The sequence below is a fragment of the Dromiciops gliroides genome, chromosome 3 (genome assembly GCF_019393635.1).
Source record: "Dromiciops gliroides isolate mDroGli1 chromosome 3, mDroGli1.pri, whole genome shotgun sequence".
Taxonomy (NCBI): Eukaryota; Metazoa; Chordata; class Mammalia; order Microbiotheria; family Microbiotheriidae; genus Dromiciops; species Dromiciops gliroides.
The window spans coordinates 610,104,317-610,123,824 of NC_057863.1; the positions used below are offsets into that span (position 1 = coordinate 610,104,317).

The 19,508-nt window shown below is 42.7% G+C and overlaps 1 protein-coding gene across 1 annotated transcript in view; it reads left to right on the forward strand.

Annotated features, from left to right (window-relative positions):
* The window catches only part of HNRNPR (heterogeneous nuclear ribonucleoprotein R), a 58,890-nt gene extending 42,034 nt beyond the window's left edge, over positions 1-16,856 (forward strand). The window contains exons 13-16 of the mRNA XM_043990726.1: positions 10,967-11,013; positions 14,672-14,756; positions 14,842-15,041; positions 16,495-16,856. The gene's annotated coding sequence lies outside the window, so the exon portion shown is untranslated. The remainder of the gene's footprint in view (positions 1-10,966; positions 11,014-14,671; positions 14,757-14,841; positions 15,042-16,494) is intronic.
* Positions 16,857-19,508: the final 2,652 nt, after the last annotated feature.

The following is a 19,508-nucleotide window of genomic DNA, read 5'->3' on the forward strand; positions in this document are numbered from 1 at the left end:
TTCTTTTACTTGGCTCCAGAAGACAATTGGGAGCAATGGGTTGAAGTTGCAGATTTTTTAAATGATGGTAATAGCTGACACATAGCATTTCAGAGCTCACTTTACATATATTTTCTCATTTGTTCTTCTTAGCAAATGTATTGTATAGGTGAGGAAACTGGTTTATGAGTTATGACTTGTCTAAGGCAATTGGAGTTGCCTTGAAGTTGACTGGACTAATCTGGGAAACAGTGAAACATCTCATTGGAGGTTTTCGAGTAAGTGGAAACTGGATGAATAGCATCTTGCTGGGGATATTGAAAAGGAAATTTCCATTTCTGGTACATGTTTTGTACTAGGAGGTCTTTGAGATATCCCTTCTAATTCTGAGACGGTGTGATAGGTGGTAGTGCAAATATTTTACTCCCCATTTTTTTTTTCTGTTGGAAAGAGACATGAGAGGCAAAAAGTGATTTATCACACAGCTAGCAAATATCTGAGCTGACTCTGAGTCTAGTGCTTTTTCCTCTGACAGTTCTTGTAGTGCCTAGGATGTGGTAGCCTGCTAAATTAATTTACTGTAGTGGTCTAAAAATAAACTTAGGCAACAAATCATCTATTTGGTTTCAGAAGAATCAGATACTGCTTTGCTTTTGTTAGATAGATGTTGGTATTTCTTATCTTGTTAGTGATGCTTCTTAGACAAAAGTACCTCAGCAAAGCTAATTTTGGAGGTGCATTTCTAGTTTTCCTTTGATCACCAGTCTTTCGTATACTTCCTCATGATGTGTGTGATTGAAGCAACCACTAGAGAGCAGAAAAGTGCCTCTGAAAATGTTTATTTTATTTACTCTAAGCGTTGAAAATCAAGCAGCACTTTCAGTGGCTATGATGAGGGTCATTTGACTTTGAGCAGGAATTTTTCTCTCAGAACCCAGCATTCTTTTGAAGAAAAAACTCTCTCTTTGGAAGGCAAATTCTTGGGGTAGCCACACTGTCCCTAAAATCAGTGGTTTCCATGCTTATGCAATTCTGTGATCCGTGTGAGTACTAGACCTTCCTGTGGTACCGAACCCAACTGCCCCATTGCTTATCCTTTGTGATTCTTGTCCATGTTTTCCCACAAATCCACCCTTTCTATAAAGAATCTATCCATCAGTGCTAGAGGATAGGTCTTTGAATGGTCTATTAGTTACTGTGCCGCCTTCTGGCTGTTATTTTACTTACTACATGATTGGTTTACTCCTTTGTTTCTGATTATACATTCCCTGGATTCCTGTTTGTGACACTTCTTGGTTCTGTGTCATTGTTGGTAATGTTACATCTTGCTTACATCCACTATACGTTTTTCCACTGCCATTTATATTTGAAATTTTGACTCTTCAAAGAGTTCTGATGCTCTAAGATTTTCAGTCACAATCAAGAATTTATTAAGTCTCTGCTCTCTTAGGTAGGTACTTGAGAATATAAAGACAACTCAGCTCAGAAAAAGCTTAGATTCTAACAAGGTGAGAGGGGGTTGGTTGTCATTTAATTGCTCATATTTCTTTGGGCCATTTTTCCTTCCCATCGAAGTGCATATTGATAATGATCTTTTATTTTATAATTTTTCAACTAACAAATGTTAGTTTTTTCTCCTTACCCCACTCCCACTTTATTTATTTTTATGCTATTTTATTTTATTTTTAGTGAGGCACTTGGGGTTAAGTGACTTGCCCAGGGTCATACAGCTAGTAAGTATTAAGTTTCTGAGGCCGGATTTGAACTCAGGTACTCCTGACTCCAGGGCCAGTGCTCTCTCACCCCCACTTTAAATGAAAAAATAAAGTACTAAGAAATATGCATAGCTAACCAAAAGAAATCATCTACTATTCATGTCCTAAAGTATGTTCTCATCCTTCTTTAATACATCACCTCTCAGGAGGTGAGTAAAATCAATCGTCTTCCAAAGTTATTTGTCTTTACAATGTTGTTTACAACTTATTCTCTGGGTTCTCCTCACTTCATTTTGCATCAGTTCATACAAACTTTTCCATGTTTCTTTGAACCCTTTCCTTTTGTCATTTCTTAGTGCAAAATGGTATTCTATTATACTCAGATAACGTAATTTCTTTACCATTCCCTGATTGCTGGGCACTGCCTAATCCAGTTTCTAGTTGCCACTACAAAAAGAGATACTATCAATATTTTTGTATGTATGAGTCCATTTCCTTTTTCTTTGATTTCTTTGGGCGTTTAGGTCTAGTTTCTGAGTTAAAGGGTCACAGTTTAGTCACTTTGAATATAATTCCAAATTACTTTCCAGAACGTCTGTGCCAATTCACAGCTTCACCAGTAGTGCATTAATGAATGTTCCTATTGCCAATCCTATTATTTCGATCTGATTTGATTTTGTGTGAAGAGTGTTTGGTAGTTGTGTTCATAGAGTTCCTGGGTTTGTCTTGGCAAGTAGACTCCCGAGTATTTTATATTATCTACCGTTACTTTAAATGGAATTTCTCTTTCATACAGCTAGTAAGTGGACATGTTTTTTTTGGTTTTTTTTGGTGAGGCAATTGGGGTTAAGTGAGTTGCCCAGGGTCACACAGCTAGTAAGTGTCAAGTGTCTGAGGCTGGATTTGAACTCAGGTCCTTCTGAATCCAGGGCCAGTGCTCTATCCACTGCGCCACCTAGCTGCCCCATGGACATGTTTTTTAAAAGATTCAGAGACACCCACTGAAGAACCCCTGATGTAAGAGGGAGTTTGAGTAGCATCCTGACTCTTTAAACCTTGGGGTGGAGAAACTATTTTCTGTTGCTAACAGCACTCTGCACTGATGATCAGAGCTGGAGTGATGCCATCAATATAGTTGATATTATACCCGTTAATCTTTCCCAAACCGCACTTTGAAGAGTCAAATACATAACTTCTCGGGGCTTCACTTTCCTCATCTACAAAATGTAGGGAATTGGACTGATGACCTTTACAATTTCTTTTGGTTCTAAATCTTACCGTCTCTGTGTCTTACTACAAATACAGACACAATTCAAGAGAGACATTGTGAAATTTATTCCAGATTGATTCTTATTAGGCCTTGCTGGAGAATTGACTTGCTTGACACTGATAGGAGTCTGCCTCAAGAAGGTTATATCTTCCATGACTGGGGGGGGACCGGGTCAGTTGTGTTCCAGTAACGATGAACCAAAACACCAACAGATGCCAGTTAATGTCCTTTCACAGTTAACCCGGAGTAAAGCACAGAACAAAACCGAAGCAGCTTCCTCTGGCCAAGTCAACGAATGTTGTTTTTTTCCCAGTTCTCATTCTTCTGGGCCTGCCCCCAGCTGCATTCAGCACTGGTGACCTCTGAAATCCTCCTTTGATGTCTTCAGTGTCAGTGCTACCTGTCTGTTTTGCTTTCTCCTGGCTCCCTGGCTTCCTCTTGACTCTGGCTTTTTAAAGCGCTTTCTCAAAGGTCAAGTTTAAGGACTTTGGTTTTTCCTTTTTCTATGCCCTTAGGGGTGGTATGTGGTACAGTGGATAGAGCACTGGACTTGGAGTCAGGTAAGACCTGAAATCAGAGCCCACCCCTGTCAGTTACTACCTGTGTGGTTTGGGATGAGTCTCCTAAGTTTCAATTTCCTCATCTTCAAAATAAGGATAATGATAGCACCCGTTTCACAGGATTGTTGTAGGGATCAAATGAGATAATGTATGCAAAGGCAATTTACAAATCTCGAGGGACTGTATAAATGCCGGTTATCATTATCAACATCATTATTGTTGTTATATCCACATTTTCCCTGGTCTGCTTTCATCTGGGTTCCATCCTCTTTCTGGTCTCATGTCTGATTGCCTAGAGGATGTGTGAACCTTAATATTAAACCAAAAATTTCTTTTTTCTCCCCTGTTCCTCCCCCCATTAGCATTCCCCTCTACCTTTACATATGGTATTGCCCTATTGGTGGCCCAGCTGCAGTTTTATACTTCATTGAGCACTTAAAGCACTTTATTGCCATGTTGTCTTCAATAGATTACTTTATGTGTGCCTTGTTGGGGGAGGAGGGAAGGTTGGCTCCCTAGCTAGATTTTAAGCTATTCACAGGTTGGGAGCCTGTCTTTTCTCTAATGTTTTTCACCTCCCAAACCCCTGAATAGAATTCTCTGCATAAAGACATCCAGCAAATGCTCATTAACTGACAAAATTTGAAAATATAATTCTTTCTGCTTCTGACATGACTGTGATCTCTGTCTAGATAGAAAATGCTAGTTAGTGGGTTGGTGTGGGAGGACAACACAGTAGAAATGGGGAATCGAGAGACTGGGTCCTTTTCGCAGCACCACTACTGACTTCCCTGTGTGACCTAGAGAAAGACACTTTCCTTCTGGGTACCTCAGTTTATTTCTCTGCAAGAGTGAGTGGGTTGGACTGAATGACCAAGTTCTAAAATGTTATGCTCTAATAGTGTGTGTGAGTCTGTGATGTTTTAAGGGGTACCTCACCTGGTCTTTTTCCCTATGAAAAAACATCAGCCACATGATAGATGTGTGTGGGAGTAGAGTGGAGAGAAGTGTTTAAAGAAGATTGGTCTCTTGCAAATGAGTCATGTCTGCCATTCTTAGAGTTTAGTCTAGAGTTTGGGGAGCAGATTAAAGATTGACATGGTTTGGAGATTCTGGTACAGCAGAAATATTCAAGTCAGAAAACATTTCAACAAATGGCAGGGCCATAAACTATCTCCCCCCCCCCCAAATTTTGAGTGCCTAATTAAGGCTTACTTGCTTTGTTGTCCTACACATTCTAGCATGAAAAAGTAATTGAGGCAGTCCTTGAGTAGTTATGAAGGATTAATCTATATCTCTTGTGGTCTGGAGGTGAAACTGGGTAAGTGGCCTAAACTTTTGTCATATGTGAACTGTTGAAAGAACGGGGGGAGCATTTCTTTTAGAAAAGAGAAGATTCTGGAGGCGTGTGGAAGTCAGTCATTATTTTCAAATATCTGAGGTTATCAGTCAATTAGTCATCCAGCCTTTATTAAGGTTCTGCTCTGGGCCAGACCACATAACATGGATACCAAACAAAAATTAAGCCATCTCTATTTGCAAGGAGTGCATTGTCTAAGTGGTTTCTCCAGAAGAAACATGAGGCTGATTCTGTGGGAGTAGCAGAAGGATGAATTAGGGTTAGTGGTTAGAGGATATAAATGCCGAGGGTCATCCCAAATCAAAACAGGCTGCGTTGGGAGATGATGACGGGGAGGATAACTCATTTATACAGTGTTTTAAGGTCTTTTCCTTATAATAACCTTGGAAAGAAAGTGGCATAAATATTTCCATCTAACAAATGATGAAACTTAGACTCGTCCGTGGTCATGTAGCCATTGTCAAAGTTGGGGTACTCAGCCAGGTCTACCAACCCTTGACTCACATTAGTCCTTGCCATTGATTTTTTTTCAATAGAGGCTGAATGATTGCTTATCAGGTATGTTGTGAAAAGGATTCCTTCAAATTAAGGGTTAAGTTACTTCTCAGTTTTATTCAACCTTTGGGGTTCTGCCATTCTAATTCTGGGTCTCCAATCCCGAGGACTCTGCTCTCCTGCGCCTTTCTTGAATGTTACTGCACTCCCATTCTTTAGCCCTCCAGTATTTTGTCAGACTTTGGGGACTTTCACAAGATCCTCTCCAATGATGCCTCAGTCAGACAGGGTGCTAACAAGTCCATTTTCTGCAAAGCTGAAGATCCCCAAATTGCCTGTAACCAAGAGAGTACACGTATAGGCAGGGGCCTACTGTGTACTTAGCCTCAATGAATTGGAAAGGGACATGCCCAGGGTCACACAGTGAGAAAGTGATAGACCTAAAAAAAAAAAAGAAAGAAAGCAATAGACCTGTGACAAGATCCCATGTCTAATTAATGGCTTCCAGACCATCCTCACACCAAAACCACACAGCCTTTTTATATGTTTGTTTTTTAACAAGAGTATTTTATTTTATTTCTAATTACATGTAAATTCAATATTCTTTTTTTTTTTTTTAGTGAGGCAATTGGGGTTAAGTGACTTGCCCCCAGGGTCACACAGCTAGTAAGTGTTAAGTGTCTGAGGCCATATTTGAACTCAGGTACTCCTGACTCCAGGGCCAGTGCTCTATCCACTGCACCACCTAGCTGCCCCCAACATTCATTTTTGTAAGATTTTGAGTTCCAAATTTTTCTCCCTTCCCTCCCTCCTCCCCAAGGCAGCAAGCATCTGATACAAGTTATACATTATAGTCATGTTAAACATATTTCCACATCCCTCGTGTTGTGAGAGAAGAATCAGAACAAAAGGAAAAAACCATGAGAAAGAAGAAACAAAAACCCCACAAAAGTGAAAATAGCATGCTTCAACCCGCATTCAGACTCCATAGTTCTTTCTTTGGATGGGGAGAGCTCTTTCCATCATGATTCTTCTGGAATTGTCAAAGAACCTTTTTTAAAGGGAGTCAAAGACCTAGTTCCTCAGGGCAGAGCTCACAGGATGTGGGTTCAAATTCTGACTGTCCTTCTTAATACGTGAGTGACCATGAGTGGAATTTGATTCTGAGACCCTATGAAAGTCCATCTGACAGAGTCTGAGATGAACATTTCTCATTCTGTGGCAGCCAAGACCAGAGCCCACCTCTCTGAATTCCCATTCTGATACTCTTTCTCTATAAGTAGACGGTGTCTTGTTCCAGGAGCCACTGTCATGAATAAAGCATAGATTCCAGGGAAAGGTTTGACTCAGGCTAGGAAAGAAAACCTAGGCATTGATGGCAATGGAAAATGTGGATCTGCTCTTTATCTGCTTCAGTTTGTCAAAAAACATCCCATTCTAATGGGGGAGATAACATGTAAATAACTAAGTGCTGACCAGTTACATCAGAGCAGATGGAAAGTAGCCTCCTGTCAGACATGGGATTGAAGCTGAGCTTCGAAGGAAACCAGGGAAGCAGAGAGGCAAGGACCTGGCACAGAGAGGAGTGTTTGCAGAATTGCCACTAGGCCAGTGTTCTTTGATGATAAAGTCTCTGAAAAAGAGTGAGTTGTAAAAAGCACAGAACAGTAGGCAGAGGCTAACTTGGGAAGAGCTTTAAAAGGCTGAACAGGGCACTGGATAGTTTATCTCAGAGGAAACAGGTGATAAGGTCAGACCACTTTAGGAATAAGACACAGCTAAATGGAGGGTGCATCAGAGTGGGGATAAATCAGGCAGAGCAACCCACTGGTTTTTGTAGGAGTCCAGTTGAAAGAAGGGCCTGAGTCAGGATGGTGGAGAGAAGGGTGCCAGATTGAGTGATGTTGTGAAGGGAGAATCAAGATTTGACAGCTGATGGAATGTTGTTGTTGGTTCTTTCTCCAAGAGGACCATGGCATCGGGGTGATGTCATGACTTGCAGAGAGTTTGATTTAAGTGAGGTGGGGCTGTGCAAGGTCACCAACTGCACTCTTTGCTCCAGAGCCATATGGGCCCAGTAGCAAGATATACATCAGGATGACTGGAGATGGCCCCAGGTGTTTTAAGGCAATTGGGGTTAAGTGACTTGCCCAGGATCACATGGTTAGTCAGTGTCTGAGGTGATGGAATTGGTGGAATGAGAATGAGGAGTCATGGACATGAGGGTGTGAGTCTGGGTGACATGGTACCTTGTACCTACCTCTAAAAGGAAGTTTGGAAGTTGGACTGGGGACTTGGTTTCCGAGGAAAGGTGATGAGTTCTGTTTTGGACATGTTGAGTTTGAGATGTCTGTGGAGCGTCCTCTTCAGTGTCTCCAAAAAAGGCCATTGGTGAAACCCATCCTGGAGCTCAGGAGAGAGGATAGGGTTGGATTGCTAGATGTGTGCATGTAAATGGTAAGCCAGATAGCGCAGAAGGACATGAGACAAGGACTAGGACAGAGCCTTGAGGGACAACACCAATGATTAGTGGGCATGACTTGGATGCAGATGTAGCACAGGATTGAGAAAAGCAGCGATCTGATATGCAGAAAGAGAACCAGGAGATGCCGTGACGCGTGAAAGCTGAAGCAGGAGAGTTTCCTGTCATGAATGGTATGAAGTGTCAAATGTTTCGGAGTGATCCAGAAGCCTGAGCATTGGGAAGTGGCAGATTTGGCAATTAAGTCATTAGTAACAAGTGCTCCCTCTGCTTCCTTTCTTCCACCTTTGTTCTTTTAGCGAGATCCTTTCCTCCTTCTTAAAAGTAGAATAAAACTACCTCCAGGTAGTACATAGCTCCTTTTATGTCCCCATATGACACGATGGTTCTGAAGGGACACTTGTATCATCGCTAACTGTGGAGAGAGCAGTTTCAGCTGAACAGTGAGTTTGAAAAGCTTGTATGCAGGGCGTTAGAAGAGGTTGAAAAAAGCGGTGTCACTGATTATAGACAGCTCTACCAAACCAGGAAGGGGAGGGAAGACATAGGATGGTAGTCAGGGGTTTGGATCAAGGGAGAGGGTAATTTAAGGATGAGGGAGGCATGGCTGTGTTGGAGGCAGCAGGAGAGCTTGAAGGAAAAAGGAGGAGGAGGATAGTGGATGCAATCTTGTGGAGAAGACAGGAGGGGATGGGATCAAGGGTCACGCAGAGGTTGGGCCTTGGTAAGGAGGAAGCAAGGAGCATAGTAGGGAAAGTCATCAGTGATGGCAGAACGGCAGGGAGGGGAGGGACTTTGCAGGCAAGGGCCGTGTGTGTGTGTGTGTGTGTGTGTGTGTGTGTGTGTGTGTGTGTGTGTGTGCACGCACGCGCACACACACACACACACACACACACACACAGAGAATATGAGACCAGATCCTCAGAGATGGTGGGAGCTACAGGAGCTTTGAGAAGAGAAGTTTTGGAACAGCCAAGATGGGGAGAGTAAGATAGCAAAACGATTAGCAAGGAATCAGATAATTGTTGCTTTCTTGTGTTGGTTTTACTGCCCACTTCACAGGGTTGTTGTAAGAAAAGCACTTTGTAAACCTTCAGGCATTTGTCGACCTTAGTTAGGCTTGCTTTATGGCATCTGGTACAGAGTTCCAAAGGTTCAGACACACACTTCTTTTAACAAAATTCTATCCCAGTGCCCTCAGGTAGAAACAGTTCTCAAGGCATTTAAAAACAATTAGTTCTGGCAAGATTAAAATAAAAGCTGATAAAAGGGTTATGAGTAAGACCATTTGGGGCAGCTAGATGGCACAGTGGATAGAGCACCAGCCCTGGATTCAGGAGGACCTGAGCTGTGTGACCCTGGGCAAGTCACTTAACCCTAATTGCCTCACATATACCCCCCCCCTCCACACACACACACACACACACACACACAAAGACCATTTCCCTGGGGTCTTCCGAGTTCTTCCCTAGAAACCCAAGGACTGTTTGTTTTCCCTTTTTGCCCAAAGGGCTGGGTCCCAGATCAATCTACCTGACTACAAAGATAATGCGCTCTGCCCCAGAGTTGAACCACAACTAATTTGCTTGAAACAGTCCTATCTCAAGGTGTGGGTCCCCAACAAGGTGGGAGTTGTCATAGTTTCACTCATTCTTATGAATTGCTTCAGCCTGGAAATTTTTTTTTTATGTTGCAGTATGCTTGGTGGCAGGTGTTTTCTCCCTTAGCCAAGCAGGTCCCTGGATCGTATGCCAAAAGTCTCTTGCCGTTAGTAAGCTGGGAGGGCTCCCAGCTTGGCCAGAGCCCGTTCTGTCGGCTTACCCTTTGAGAGCTCAGGAACCCCTTCATGCTAAGATGTACCATAGGTAAAAGGGAGGGCTTGAGAGGTGGTTGTTTCCTTTGGTACTCCCAAGATTCGGCGGCTTTGTGAGTGAGTATTCCCTCCACTGCTGCAGATCCAACCTCTAACTCAGAAGACCTGTACCTCTGATTTGTTTTGTGCCCAGCTCTGACGACAGACACACCGTCCACCCCAGCCTCTTTTCAGGGGCACCTGTCAGAGTTGGTACTTCGGGCAGGACTTCATGAACCTGAAGTCAACCCGGTGTGTCATGGTGAGGACTCTGGGAGAGGGTTGCCCTCATGCTTGCTTTGGGAGGGAGAGGAGCCAGAGAATTTTCAGTACCAAGGAGAGCTCCTTCTGGCTTTGCTTCCCTTCTGTGCAGCACTCATTTATTAAACACTTGCTGTCTGCTGGGCCCTTACTAACAATTAGGGCACTAACCATCGATATGGGGATGGTACTTGAACTGTGTTTTGAAGGAAGCTAGGAATTCCAGGAGCAAGAGGTGAGTGGGGTAGAGGAGTGAAATGATATAAAAATAATAAAAGGAGTACAGAATGCCAATGGATCTCTGGTCCCTTTGGCTCCTGTGTATCACCTAAGTGGAGTTGATAAATACAGGCACGAAGCCAGGATCTAGGTCCCTAATCTCAAGGTTTCTCTGTATCAGGTTTGAAATTTAAAGTATTAGCCAACATTTGGTAATGTGTATTTGTAAGACTTAACTGGGAGTAAATTTACTTCCCTACTAACTGATTGGATACTGGGTTATTTATTACAAAGGGGCTGATAGAAAGTTAAGATCTCAGGGTTAGTTGATGGTCTGGCTCCCTGGTTGTATTTGAGCCTTTATTGGCATAAGGGGATCATGGATTCCGGTGGATGGGCCTGAGAGGATTAGAGGCAAAGGTGCTTTGAGATTTTATTTTATTTTGTGGCTCTTGCTGTCCTGTCTCCTCCCCCACTTCCCATGGCAGGTATTTATTGCATATTGAGGAAGTGCTTTGTTTCTTAATTCTTGAAATCTCTGCCTTTTCTCCTTCTCAAAATGGTACAACCACTTTCGGAAAGGAAACCTTCCTGGGAAACCATTCAGAGATTTGGAGAATTTGTAAGAAAATACTTGAGGATCTCTAATGCCTTGGTGCCAGAATAGACTATTTCAAGTCTAACTTAGTTTGGGAAAACACATTAGGAATCCTCTCACTCTGGGATTTGGGTTTGAAAATGTTCTTTCTTCTATTTATTTAAATATGTTTTAGGCCTCCTTCAGTCCGGGACATCAGAAGCTTAGGGGTCTAAATGACTGGTAAGTCATTTTGTTTGCTTTTCATGTTTTAACTTAGCTATAGAAGTTTTCTGTTAGCTTTGTTTGCTTTTTTTCCCCTTTTTTCTTACATTTTAGGACATTTCATTCTGTTTACACCTATTAACAGGTGATCACTCCACTAACTCTGGTTTTGCTAAGTAGCTATCTCATGGTACTCTGCCTCACAGGAGAACAGTATGAAGTGCGTCTCAGAGGACCCAGGAAGGCCCTTTTTTCCAACTTAATTCGCTCCTTTGCCCCCATTCATTCCAAAAATAATGATAAGCTGTCTATTTTAAGCATCAGCAATCACAGGTATTTTAAGTTACTGCATTCGTGAAAATACAAGAGAAGGTATCAGTGTCTCAGGGAGAAATGCCCAGATTTGTGATGTTTTTGTTTTTTTTTAAAGACCAGAAAATGCCTTCATGTCTTTAAAGGAAATGCTTCTGATCTCTGTTTTCTAAGAACCATGAAAGAATGGGCCCTTCCAACCTCGACTGAGAAAGGAATTTCAGCTACTATCTAGTTCAACCAAACCTCTTCTATTACAGAAAACAGAACTGCTTCAAAGAGAAACAGGTGTTAGATGACAAGTTCAGGGTTGATAAATTGCAGAGGTTTAATTAGAACCCATATCTCCTGGGGGTAGCTAGGTGGCACAGTGGATAAAGCACCGGCCCTGGATTCAGTAGGACCTGAGTTCAAGTCTGGCCTCAGATACTTGACACTTACTAGCTGTGTGACCCTGGACAAGTCACTTAAAACCCTCATTGCCCTATCAAAAAAACCCCCAAAACCCCACATCTCCTGTCTCCCAATCTTATACTTCTCTACCACATCCCTAGTCATTGTTCACCCATAAATTACATGTTCAGGTCTTGGATTATTTTAAGTCAGAGTGATTAGCAAAGGTTAGTTTATGGAAGTTTATTTTTCAGTGTATTTTTCTTTTGGCCAAAAAGAATTGAACCATTAAACTAGACATCTTGCTAGTTTGAATATGAGAAGAAATCTTTTAATTTTGAAACTCCTTGGCTGTTCTAACAGTGGCATAAATTGTTTGGTTGCAATTTTACTAAAGTAGGTATTTTTTTTTAATCTGGCTTAAAAAAGGAAGAGGGGCCTACTTAATAATCTGAGGTTTAGGTCTTATAACCCTGGAGCTGGAAAAAAGAACCTTAGAGATCATCGACTCCAACTGTTTCACAAATGTTTAGGGCTAGGAACCATTTATGTCTCTTCCTGTCTTGCTGATGTCCTTTCTTCAAACTTTTTTTTTTTTTTTAGTGAGGCAATTGGGGTTAAGTGACTTGCCCAGGGTCACACAGCTAGCAAGTGTTAAGTGGTCTGAGGCCAGATTTGAACTCAGGTACTCCTGACTCCAGGGCCGGTGCTCTATCCACTGTGCCACCTTCAAACATTTTTATGTCGACTTAGAACTGATTTCCATTCTGACACACTATGTTACATGAAACCAAAGGAGTTAGAAGAACACTACCTTTTATTTCTCCAATAACTTCCCAAAGAATTCCTAAGTTGGAAGGGACCTGTGAGGTAAACTAGAACCATCTAAGTTTTTTGGGTTTTTTTTTGGGGGGGGGCCAATGAGGGTTAAGTGACTTGCCCAGGGTCACACAGCTAGTGTCAAGTGTTTGAGGTCATTTTCGAACTCAGGTGGAAGACCCCATGGTAGAGGTTCGTGACTTAAGGTTCATGGAGTCAGTCAGCTTGTATGTGGAGCAAAATGACATCTTTATTTTCATGCACCTCTAAATCAAATTTAGCTTTAAAAATTATTTTAAAACATTATCCTGAGAAGCAATTCAGATTGCCAAGAGGGCCTATAACCCCTGAAAAAGGTTCAGAACCCAGGCCTGCTAGGGCTCTGATCCTTACACTGCCATCTTCCCCATCTGAATGGTTTCACAGGGTTGTATAGATTAGAACCTTTATTTTGTAAACCTTACTTGACATAGTCAAGTGATATGTCTCCTGACTTGAGGGATCAGGGATTTCTTTGTGGAGATCACAGCACTACTGTTTCAGAGACGGTCTGGGAGAGTTACTATGTCAGAAAAATTTATTGCCCTAAAGCCACATTCATGAGGAGCTTCTCCCCACATTAGCTAAGATTAGTTCTTGGATAACAGACATATCCTGTCACCACTCTGCGCTGGGAACCTCTCCAAGCATGATGTAGGATCTGCCGTGGCTCTCTGAGAACTCAAGGTCAGCTCTGCGTCGTGATAGGGCATCAGCAGGACTTAAAAATTAAAATTTATTAACACAAATTTTAGCACATTTTTCCATCAAGCAACTACTCTGAAATCTAAATAGATTAAGAAAGAAAACACCCTGGAATTGCCAAATGAGAAAGTTGTTTGAACACAGTTCATCTACAGTAGAATTTACTGGTGGAAACCCTGAGTGTCTCTTAGGAAAGAGTGCTGCATTTGGAGTCTTGAGACTTGGTTTAAAGCTTGGCTCTGCCACTTACTTGGATGACCTTGGACAAGTTCCTTCTCTTTGGGCTTTGTTTTCTTGTCTTTAAAATACTTAGATGGGGGGGCCGCTAGGTGGCATAGTGGATAAAGCACCAATCCTGGATTTAGGAGGACCTGAGTTCGAAAATGACCTCAAACACTTGACACTAGCTGTGTGACCCTGGGCAAGTCACTTAACCCTCATTGCCCCCCCCCCCAAAAAAAAACCCCCCAAAATTTAGATGGTTCTAGTTTACCTCACAGGTCCCTTCCAACTTAGGAATTCTTTGGGAAGTTATTGGAGAAATAAAAGGTAGTGTTCTTCTAACTCCTTTGGTTTCATGTAACATAGTATAGAATGTTAAAAGGACCTTGGGAATAATGTGGTCTGGGCCCCTTATTTTGAAGAGGAAGTGACTGAGGCCCAGGAAAGGGAATCAATTTGCCTAGTGGAGCTCTTCACTGGGAATAAGAACCCAGGAATGGGTTAGTGGGTTCCTGTCTAAAGGCATTCAGGGGTCTGTGGTAGCCAGAGGATGAGGGTGACGAGCTGCCCCACTCTCCCTTGAATTCTTAGACTATCACGTATAAGTTGCTGTGGCTGAAAAATAAATTCCTCTGTCACCTGGGTGACCAGCCTCTTTGGACTTAGATGGCAGACACTGTCAACAGATGTGTCCTTATCACTGAACCAACCAGGATTTGAAGCCTTTCCAGTGTGATAGAACCTAAGCGTGGGCTACATTGGCCTAGACCCAGGGTCACTTCCACACCACAAAACAGATCAGTGGTGGTGGGAAAGTGGGGCTGGTGTTGGCTTACATTTAGAAAGGATTCTCCCAAGGATCCTTTGGAGAAGGCTTCCCTAGTCCATTTAAATATTGCTTCACATGTTTTTAGGGGAGGAAACAGAGGCAAAGAAGTAGCTATTGCCACAATTGAAACACAATCAGAAATGAAGAAAAAAAAGACTCTCTGAAGTAACCTGTTATCTAGGGGAAGCTGATTTGGTTTAGTACCAGGTGAATTTACATACAAAGCTTGTTAGCCAAGCCAGAGCTATTGCATAATGCAAGGAGAACAGGACCCAAAGTGATGTTCATGAGGACTGTGTCCCGGCTTTAGTTTTCTTTGCTTTGTTCAGTGACCTGGTGCTGCATCCCTAAATACAGGAGGTGCTGCAGATGTGTGAGGATACAATTCTTCACCCCTCTGAGAAAAACAGCTCAAGTATGTGGCTGAAGGTGTCATTGTTGGGTAGGTATTGACACATTCACCCCTTCCAGTGGCACTGAAGTTTAGACTTAAATCAGCTTATAGTAAGTTATAGTTACTCCCTCAGGGTTCTCGGAATTACTGTGATTTGGTGCTTCTATTGGTCTGCAGTCACCTCTGGTTCTTCCCTTCACTGGCACAGAGATCAAGTTTCGTCTAAGTCTTCTCAGCCTGTATGCTCCTTGTTCCTGTTTCCCCATAAATGTTCTAAGGGGCACCTGCCAAGGCTGCAAGGGGCTTTCTCCTCATTTCTTCAACGTTGTGGAGGTACTTCCTGGTCAGTCAAATATCCGTCTCATTCTTGCTGTATGACCAGACCTGTATGTCCAAAGTAACCCCTTCATGTCACCTGTCTGCACAGGACTTCTGCGATGTCAGGTCTAAATATTTAAATATTAAAAACGCATCCTCGGATTTACTTGGAGAAACCATCAGTCTTCCTGAGGGCAGGTAATGTCTCCTCCCAAATATTCACAGTGATGGAAAAGGAAGATAGTGTAGATAATCCCCCAAAGCCCCTTGATTTGACTTTGGGGTGTGATGTTTACAATTTATTTTGGAGTGTGAACAACTCCATTCTGCAAATGTTTTCTAGACAAAAGAGGAAGCCCAGACCTCAGGGACCTGGGAGACTTCATTTCCCTCATCTGATACTTAATGAAGAAAGCAGACTTTCTCAGACCAATGCAAAACTTTCTCACACAAACATTCCCTGTGGTAGGGAAGAAAGTCTTCCAATTTCCCCCTTTTTTTCCTCATTCAGAATCAATTGAGTCTGTCAAGTGTGTCAGCAGAGGTGTGTGACTTAGCAAATGAGCTGCTTTCCTTGGTGAGTTTGAGAGCTCAACAAAGCAATTGTTTGGAGAACAGGAGCCGTCACTCAGTTTGAAAGCTAGATTTGTGGGGCAGCTAGGTGGCGCAGTGGATAAAGCACCGGCCCTGGAGTCAGGAGTACCTGAGTTCAAATCCGGCCTCAGACACTTAACACTAGCTGTGTGACCCTGGGCAAGTCACTTAACCCCAATTGCTTCACTAAAAAAAAAAAAAAAAGAAAGCTAGATTTGTTCTGGAAAATAATTCACATAAAATTTTAACATTTATGAAGCACTTTTCTTGACCCTATGAAGCAGGGAGAAAACTCACACTATCCTAGAGAATGAGCTGATTCAGACTGTGAATCCCTAAGAGCATCAAACTGTTATTGAAGCTACAGAAAATAGACCCCCAGAATCCTTTTCCAGTGCCTCCAGAAGTTCTTGTGAAGGGCAAACTGGCACTTACCACCAGGCTGGAAGACCTTGAAGTAAGCTTCTGGCAGTGTGTCTGTCCTTGGGTCAGCCTGACTAAGGTCAGAAGCTCATCACTAGGAGGTTAACCACAAGCTGATGCTTTCTTTGGCCATGTAGCAACTCATGAAGTAGTAGATAGGAGGGGAAGGAGGTTGTGAGTTGTGTGGGGAGAGGACTGGACAAAATTATGAATCTTTTATGTAGAAAAAATAGAATATGTCAGAGCAGGAAAGTTTGCCAGGTCTACTCCTCAGTATGCCTGCATCTGGGACATGGTCCAAGACTGTACCTCATTTATACTCTTCAGCAGGTTTAAGCCAGGTGATTGATCTGTCCTGAGTATCCTTAGGGGTACTAGAGTAGAGAACTTCCTGTTATGAGTGGACATTTGAAAGTGTGACATTTTGGTTACCTTTTGTGTATTTCCATAGAACTACGGATCTGGGATGGTTCTTAGAATATGGAATGTTCGAACTGCAAGAGACTTCTTTGTAGATCACCTCGTTTAACTCCACCGTTCTGCTGACAAGGAAATGAAGACCCAGCATCGAGGAAGTTGGGGGTCTTCACTGCTAGTTTGTGGCAGAACCAAGGACACAGGCCTTGTGACTCCCAGGGATGGGCCCATCTTCTTTTGAGAGCTTAATTATAAGAGGGTCAGCTCTAGGTCAACAGTGCAGTGGATTCAGGGGTCTAGCCCCCACAGCCAGATGTTGTCTAAGAATTCTGATGATTTTCTCATCATTCTTTATATGGGGTTGTAGGAGAAAGATTAAAAAAAAAAATACTTGAAGTTTGCTCCTTTGCTGATGTCCTTTATCTCTTCACACTTTTTACCTTTTTTTTTTCTTTTCTCCTGGAACTAGGTCCTATTGATTGGTTATTCTCTGAACTTGATTTTGCTTTGCTTCCTTTTGAAAAAGAGTAGCTTTACATGAACTTTGTTTATTATTATTTTTTTTAATTTTTAAGTGAGGCAGTTGGGGTTAAGTGACTTGCCCAGGGTCACACAGCTAGTAAGTGTCAAGTGTCTGAGGCCGGATTTGAACTTAGGTCCTCCTGACTTCAGGGCTGGTGCTCTATCCACTGTGCCACTTAGCTGCCCCCCCCCTTTTTTTTTAATTACGTGAACTTTTTACTCTTCTCTTCCCCTTTTCCTTCACCTCAATCTGACATAAGGAACAGATTTTACCGAGTTCAGGACTTGATTCTTCCCTCCTTTAGATTTCTCTTTCCAGGAACAGAAGGCAGAGAAGCCTTCTATTTTAATGAAGAATAGAGTATAAGACAATTCACTGGGTTAATAATTATAGCTTTGAGGGTTTCAGATGACCTTTACATTTGTTACCATTTTTTGCCTGGGACGGGCATACTGGGTGACCTCAATAAGCCTTTTCTCTCAGGGTCTCAGTTTCTTCATGTGTAAAATGAGAGCATTAGATAAGATGGTCTTTAAGGTCTCTCTCAGCTTTGACCTATCTGACCTATGCTTTCCTGATAGTCCCTGCCAGGAGATGGAGAACAGTGGTATAACATTAGGTAATTGGGGGATGGGGGTTGTGTGTATAGAATGAGTCAGAAAGAGAAGGGCATACAGGAGGAGGCAGCTTTCATCTCAGGACTAGATGCTCCATCTTTTTTTTCCTTTAGTTGAATCATTGTAGCTCTGATTAATATTCTGCCCAACTTCCTCAGGCTTATGAAAATGTCACCAAGCCCATAGCTTCAGATTCTCCTGAGGCATCGATAGTTTTATAGGCCAATCTTTTTATTTCCATTTTGAGCTGCTAGAGGAATCAGGGTGAAATAAGCCCTGTCAATGGTGCCTCCCTCCGTGTTTTGTCCTGTGCTGCTAATGGTGACTGTAATGAGTTAGAGGAAGATGGTCTTGGCTTTCCAACCCCAGGATCAGTTGAGCTACCTGACTCCATGATCCAGAATTGTCAAATGAGGGTAATGGCTTTGTGTGCCAGTGTTTCTATTTTCTTTCATGTCCTTCATGAAAATAGGAGAATATGAAGCTTTGGACTAGTAGTCAAGCAATTCTACATTCTGGACTTGGTTTCGCCACCAATTTGCTTTGTGACGAGTGAGTCACTAGCCCTCGAAGAGCCCCTTTCTTTATAAAGGGCTTTCTGTCAAAGGAGTCCCTGGTTCCCACTCTAAATCATGCCTGTTGCAGATTTCTTTCAGTGTGTCTCCTCTGCCCACTTCCTAGTCCTCAATCCTCTGCCTCCTTTGAGCTTAAGTGTAGTAGTTTGTCAGGAAGTGAATGTAGGAGCCCAGGCCGCTAAGAAACGCAATAATTTTTCTTGGGGTTTTCATCAGCTTTTAGGAAAGTGGTTGTTGCTCTTCAGCTGACCTTGCCCTTACCTACAGTGTGAAAATGAAGATGATTCCTTTAAAAGCATGAAGACTTTTCTCTAGATCAATGTAGGAATGCAGTCACATGATAAGTATGGCTCTAACAGCAAAGGGAATTCTGGCTATTTAGTTTAAATGTGGAAAGTAGGATTTTTGCCTCTAAAAATGCAAAGCCAGAGGATCTGGGTTTCTTAATTGACAGTTCCACATTGTACATTTGTTTTTCCCCTTTTCTCTTCATCCAAGCCAATGTTTTAGATACCAGGTGCTGCCTCTAAATGAGGAATTAGGAATTGAAGGAGGAATCAGGAAAGCCAGGCCCCATCCCTACTATTTCCTCTGAAAAGTTGTCACGTTGGATAGGGTAGGGCGGGGCCCCTTCTAACTCTGATGATCAGTTCAGCCCTGGAGTCCTAACTTCTCAAGTTGTGTGACCTTGGACCAGTCACTTATGCTGTAAAAAGCTTACCTCCTTTGCTATAAAATGGGAATGATACTGGTATTCCCTCTCCCTCCCTTCCTTCATTTATTCTGCAAATAAGAATACTTGTCCAGGCTCATACATCTAGTAAGTGGCAGGAGTGAGGCTTGAAGTTGGGTCTTTTGAGTCCAGGGCCTGTGTGCTTCCCACTACACTGCCTCCCGTAAACAGTTCTGAGAGCTGACAACATACATGCCTGCCTACCCAGTTCCGTGTCTCCCTGTTGTTTCTGACCCTCGAGATTCCCAAGACAGATGCTGCAATGGGCACCTACCTGACCCGTGGTTTGGAACAGGCCTTCTGAAGAGCACTCCTGGGGAAGGAAGGGAGAGCTCAGGGTCATTCGCCTTCCCTGAGCCTGCTTGGCCTCACAGCCACCATGTGGATGGGAGAAAGAAATGGCGCCCACAGACGCTCCTGGCCAGGAAAGTTTAACACCAAGGTAAGTAAGAGGTTTGCTTGAGAACTCTGTGGTTCCCTCCATGTAGGCAGATTCTGTCTTTAGCTGCAGCGACTGCCATCCTGGAAAACCTTTTATTAATAGCTGGGAGTGTTGTGCACAGTCTTGCATGTCATGGAGCATGCAGGCTGCCCCTGTTT